This window comes from Tiliqua scincoides, chromosome 13 (genome assembly GCF_035046505.1).
Source record: "Tiliqua scincoides isolate rTilSci1 chromosome 13, rTilSci1.hap2, whole genome shotgun sequence".
NCBI classification, from domain to species: domain Eukaryota; kingdom Metazoa; phylum Chordata; class Lepidosauria; order Squamata; family Scincidae; genus Tiliqua; species Tiliqua scincoides.
The window spans coordinates 2,268,325-2,274,767 of record NC_089833.1 but is presented as its reverse complement, the minus strand read 5'-3'; positions in this window follow the sequence as shown (position 1 = coordinate 2,274,767).

Genomic DNA, 6,443 nt, shown 5'->3' with positions numbered 1-6,443 from the left:
CAAGACCACATGATCCCTGCAGGCCCGTAGCCAGGAGTCTAGAGATGGGTGGTGACTATTTTTTCAGGGGGGGCAATTATACTGTTGTGCAAAATGAAGGGATAAGTGCAGAGAAACATCAAAGACCCGTAACTCCCCCAAATTTCATGAAGAGAAAATATTTTGGGGGGTGTTAGAAGCAGGAAACCCGCCAGAGAAGCGGTTGGCCCTCTGGATGGTAAGGGAGGGAAAGGGGAGATAAAAGGAGACTTAGAGATGGCAGAGAAATTAAATGAGTTATTTGCATCTGTCTTCACGGTAGAAGACCTCGGGCAGAAACCGCTGCCCGAATGGCCCCTCCTGACTGAGGAATTAAGTCAGATAGAGGTTAAAAGAGAAGATGTTTCAGACCTCATTGATCAATAAGTCACCGGGCCCTGATGGCATCCAGCCAAGAGTTATTAAGGAATTAAAGAATGAAGTTGCAGATCTCTTGACTAAGGTATGCAACTTGTCCCTCAAAACGGCCACGTTGCCAGAAGATTGGAGGATAGCAAATGTCACGCCTATCTTTAAAAAGGGAAAGAGGGGGGACCTGGGAAACTATAGGCCGGTCAGCCTAACATCTATACTGGGTAAGATGGTGGAATGCCTCATCAAAGATAGGATCTCAAAACACGTAGATGAACAGGCCTTGCTGAGGGAGAATCAGCATGGCTTCTGTAAGGGTAAGTCTTGCCTCATGAACCTTATAGAATTCTTTGAAAAGGTCAACAGGCATGTGGATGCGGGAGAACCCGTGGACAATATATATCTGGACTTCCAGAAGGCATTCGACACGGTCCCTCACCAAAGGCTACTGAAAAAACTCCACAGTCAGGGAATTAGAGGGCAGGTCCTCCAATGGAGGACAGGTTCTCTAATGAATTGAGAACTGGTTGAAGGCCAGGAAACAGAGAGTGGGTGTCAATGGGCAATTTTCACAATGGGAGAGAAGTGAAAAGTGGTGTGCCCCAAGGTGTTCCAGGACAGATCCTTGGGGCACACCACTTTTCACTTTTCATAAGTGAAGAGGCTTTTCGACCTCTTCATAAATGACCTGGAGACAGGGGTGAGCAGTGAGGTTGCAAAGTTTGCAGATGACACCAAACTTTTCCGAGTGGTGAAGACCAGAAGTGATTGTGAAGAGCTCCAGAAGGATCTCTCCAGACTGGCAGAATAGGCAACAAAATGGCAGATGCGCTTCAATGTCAGTAAGTGTAAAGTCATGCACACTGGGGCAAAAAATCAAAACTTTAGATATAGGCTGATGGGTTCTGAGCTGTCTGTGGCAGATCAGGAGAGAGATCTTGGGGTGGTGGTGGACAGGTCGATGAAAGTGTCGACCCAATGTGCGGCGGCAGTGAAGAAGGCCAATTCTATGCTTGGGATCATTAGGAAAGGTATTGAGAACAAAACGGCTAATATTATAATGCCATTGTACAAATCAATGGTAAGGCCACATCTGGAGTATTGTGTCCAGTTCTGGTTGCCGCATCTCAAAAAAGACATAGTGGAAATAGAAATGGTGCAAAAGAGAGCGACTAAGATGATTACGGGGCTGGGGCACCTTCCTTATGAGGAAAGACTACGGCGTTTGGGCCTCTTCAGCCTAGAAAAGAGACGCCTGAGGGGGGACATGATTGAGACATACAAAATTATGCAGGGGATGGACAGAGTGGATAGAGAGATGCTCTTTACACTCTCACATAACACCAGAACCAGGGGACATCCACTAAAATTGAGTGTTGGGAGAGTTAGAACAGACAAAAGAAAATATTTCTTTACTCAGCGTGTGGTTGGTCTGTGGAAATCCTTGCCACAGGATATGGTGATGGTGACTGGCCTGGATGCCTTTAAAAGGGGATTGGACAAGTTTCTGGAGGAAAAATCCATTACAGGGTACAAGCCATGCTGTGTATGCGCAACCTCCTGATTTTAGAAAAGGGTGATGTCAGAATGCCAGATGCAAGGGAGGGCACTAGGATGAGGTCTCTTGTTATCTGGTGTGCTCCCTGGGGCATTTGGTGGGCTGCTGTGAGATACAGGAAGCTGGACTAGGTGGGCCTATGGCCTGATCCAGTCGGGCTGTTCTTATGTTCTTAACTACAATTCCCAGGAGGCCTTGCAGGTCTTCTTGTTATCTGGTGTGCTCCCTGGGGCATTTGGTGGGCCGCTGTGAGATACAGGAAGCTGGACTAGATGGGCCTATGGCCTGATCCAGTGGGGCTGTTCTTATGTTCTTAACTACAATTCCCAGGAGGCCTTGCAGGTCTTCTTGTTATCTGGTGTGCTCCCTGGGGCATTTGGTGGGCCGCTGTGAGATACAGGAAGCTGGACTAGATGGGCCTATGGCCTGATCCAGTGGGGCTGTTCTTATGTTCTTAACTACAATTCCCAGGAGGCCTTGCAGGTCTCTTGTTATCTGGTGTGCTCCCTGGGGCATTTGGTGGGCCGCTGTGAGATACAGGAAGCTGGACTAGATGGGCCTATGGCCTGATCCAGTGGGGCTGTTCTTATGTTCTCTGTAGAACAGCAGCCACTCAGAGCACAGCATCTCTGTCTCCTGCCTCCCCCCTTCACCTCCCTTCCGTCCTTGTCTGTGAGTGCCCAGAAGCAAAAAAGTGAAGTGCAGGCGCCTTGTAAGGTGCATGCGTGTTTGTGCAGCCTCCTGGATCAGCTGCATGCAGAAGAGAGGTGCCCTGCCACCCACTGCCTCCATTCCATGACCCTGTGCCTTCAGGTGAGCCCTGGCAGCCTGGTTTCTCAGGAGTCAGATCAGGACTCCAGCCAGCCTGGGAAGTCCCTTTTGTGGGCGGGCGGGCGGGTGGGGCCTGAGAGGAGGACAGGCCACAACAGGCCAGAGGAGGAGGGGGGGCCTGAGAAGGGGGAGGAATGGAAGTAATGAGGAGGAGTAGGCTCCCAAAGGCATTGCTGGCTGGCTGCTGGGGGTGGGGGTTCCCTGGGAGTGCGCTTCTCTGGATGTGATTTCCCTGGGAGTGCAGACTCCAGCTGGCCAGGGAACACAGAGGGAGTTGGAGGCAGTGTGGCAGCAGGCAAGGGGAGAAACATGCTCAACCCCCATCCCGGGCACCCCCTCCCCAGTTGGCAGGATTGGGCCCCCTGGATGTGCTCTTCTAACGCTCAGGGGTGGAGCAAGGGATCCAGGCAACCAGGTTTTTGCACCCCTTTTGGAGAGGGAAAGAGGCAGCATCTCTGCTGTCCTACTGCAAGCTGCCCACCTGGGGAGAAGCAATTCCAGAAGTTGCAGAACAGGCACCACCATAGCCAAGCACAGCAGGTGTAACCCCTGACTTTTCCTCCTCAGAGAGCAGCAGCAGCAGCAGCAGCAGCTTTGTCCATGGGGAGCCCTCCCCACCCCGCACTTGGCCAGTTCCCCTCTCCTCAGATTGCAATCCTATGCACCTTACTATTACTCCTTACTCCTTACTATTACTCCTTACCTTGGAGTAAGCCCCACTGACTATAATGGGACTTACTTCTGAGTAGACAGGTCTAGAATGGAGCTGTTAGTCACACTGTGGCTGTGATGGACTTCTCCAGCAATTTCTCCAATCCTCTTTTAAAGGCATCTAGCCTAGACATCATCTTGGGGCAAGGAGTTCCACAGACTAATGGCAGAGTAGGCAGCTGTTGTTTTGTGGCTGCAGCCTACCTATAGGCTTGCTCACACTCTCTTAGCTCCAACCAAAGTAGTCCACAGCTACAGCATGACAGCAATTAGAACAGGAAGTGGAGAGAGGCTTTTCCCCCCTTAGAGACCTTGCAGCGCACACCAAAAGGACTTTTCTTCCTGAGACATGCAGCAGCCACTGAGATGTCGCTCTGAGCTGGTGCTTCTCCTTCAGGACCAACCTGTGTTGAACACTTTCCTAAGGACTCTGGACTCACAAGTGGGGGGAGCAGGGCCAGGGCTGTGTAACAAAAGGAGCTGTGGAGGGATGTGTGCTTTTTGTTGGTTCATTTAACTGATACAGGCTAATGAAAGCCAGCCAATTATGTTAAAACAGATCATTTGGGCAGAGCAAATGCTTAGCAGTTTAATAGGGAAAATGTTCAAATGTTTACTTATGTTAACGAACCAAATGTTTATGCTATGTTTATGGGTGTTTATAGTTAAATTAGTTTAAAACAAATAATCATTAGGAAATAAGGAAAAGTGTTTATATGATTAGCAATGTTCAGAACAAAGAAGCATTTTTTTCTGGTCTCTTAAACTGAAACAGAGACAGGCTGTAAATCAAGGAATGTCTTTTGAGAAACTGTCAAGGACATCAGATAAGATGAACCACTTCATGAAGAAAGGGAGTAAGAAGCTGGAATTTCATCTGTGAGGCTAACTGGTAGTATGATAAATGAACAGTAAACTGAACAGAGGAAAACACATAGGAAAGGGCTTTTTGGATTTTTTAAAACCTGTTATTTTATTAATTCCCTTTTAAATCAAAAATACAGTCTGGATATACATATGTTGAGCACTAAGAGAGGTGTTTAAAGGGTACTAACCAGAGTTTCATGTCAAAGAGATCACAATGCTTGTTTACTTAATAATTATTGCTTAAAATGTTAGTAGCAATGTATGGTAGTTTAAAGTGAATTTTTAGCTGTCAGACTAGTTAGATCAAAGCATGAAATACACAGAAAAGGGAAAAGTTATTAAGTTTTACTTAAAGCCACAAGTTTGAAAATTGTAATGCAACCTTGGAGAGGCAGATGTAGCAAAGTTAATTAGAAGAGTCTGACAGGAGACACTGGAATGTGGTATAGAGTTACTCCTCAGATAAGACTCTTAGGCAAAGCATTCCTAACTCCTCTGTAGACTCAAGGTCCTGCTTAATTGGAACTAAGGAGTAATAACTCAAAGAGAGATTAGATTACAACTCAGAGACAGATTTACAACATACAGAGAACTAGGGAGGAGGCAGGAAGCAGGATGCCTGCACCAATTAATCAGGAAGCCGATATCTCTTGGCACCAAGAAACATAAAACCAAGAAAGGTTATGCACAGGTTAGAAGCATTTTTTAATGAGATCTAAGCACAGTTTATCTTGTTTGACAGACAGAGATAGAGTCTTCCAAGATACAGACATCCGCAGAAACAGCTGGACAAGATAATATGAGAAAGCCCCTAATTAGCAAAACATTCCTGAGAACCTCTGTCAGAGCTAAAAGCTGACAGGAGGGGCTAGATTTAATTGAAATAAAAAGAAAGGTCTCTTAAAATCCTTATTTACAATAAGAAGTTAGTTTGTCCTGTATTAAATAAATGAAATTACACCACTATACAGATCACATATAAGAAATTACACATAGAAGAAAAACCAAAAGGGCTTAGTTTAACAGAGGATGATAGAAAGCCCACAGTGATTAATGAGACCAGACAGAAAGAATGTTGAATAGATAAGCAGATGGCTGTTTGAAACATGTCAGGGTCAAAGAAGGAGTGCCAAAAGAGCAAAAGACATAGTTATCTCTAGCCAATCCTGAGAAAGCCTCCATCTCTGATGTCACACTGAATGTGTGGCTCTCAAAGGAGCCAGGATCCAATATAAGGGAGAGGTTCACACTGGAAAATGGCGCTATCTCTGAGGGCTTTGAGAGTTCCCACATGGCTGTCATTGCTCTCTTCATTTTGGACAGGAGTCCCTGAGAGGCCCGTTGCTGGCAACGAAATAAAGCTTGGACGATCACCACTCTTGCCTACTGAATTTGCTTTTGAACTTTGCAATATAATGATCTACCTTGCATGACTTGTCTATAATCCCCTTGTGCTTACCCTCTCCCTTTTTGAGGTGTTTTTCCACACTTAAAAGAGGCAAGGGCTGTGTGTAATGTGGTCTGATGTGGAGGAAAAGAGAATTGGGTGGGTATGAAAACCTCTGAGTTGGGGGGGAATTATTTTGTGTTCCATGTAAACCCAAGACTTTCAGTTAGTGAAGCAAATGCAAGCACAACTATCACATTAAAAATCTTCTTCTGTATTACAAATTTAATTGTATTTTTTGTGTGTGAGGGTGGGACGTTTGCATGTGTTCCCCGCTGCCTCCAAATTTTGCCTTAGTGGTCCCTGAGCTCCCTAAAGGTTGGGAACCACTGATCTAAGGGCTGCCTTCTCTCCCCCTCCGAGTTTCTTGAGGAGCAATGCACAGATGTGTGTGCCCTGTTTAGCATCACCAGGCAGAACTGGAGAGCAGCACTCTAAACCACCAGCCAAGCAGAATTTCACGGCTCCAAAGAGCAAAGCTCCAATCCCTGCAAAGCCAGAGTGGAAGTACCCTTCAGTTTTTAGACATTTCATGATGCTTTGAGGCATGTGTGCCAGCGCAAGAGGCACTTTGTGCAGGTTAATTGGTGTCCCTGGTAAAAGTGGCTTGGAGCCTGTCTCAGCCCTGCTTTGCAGAAA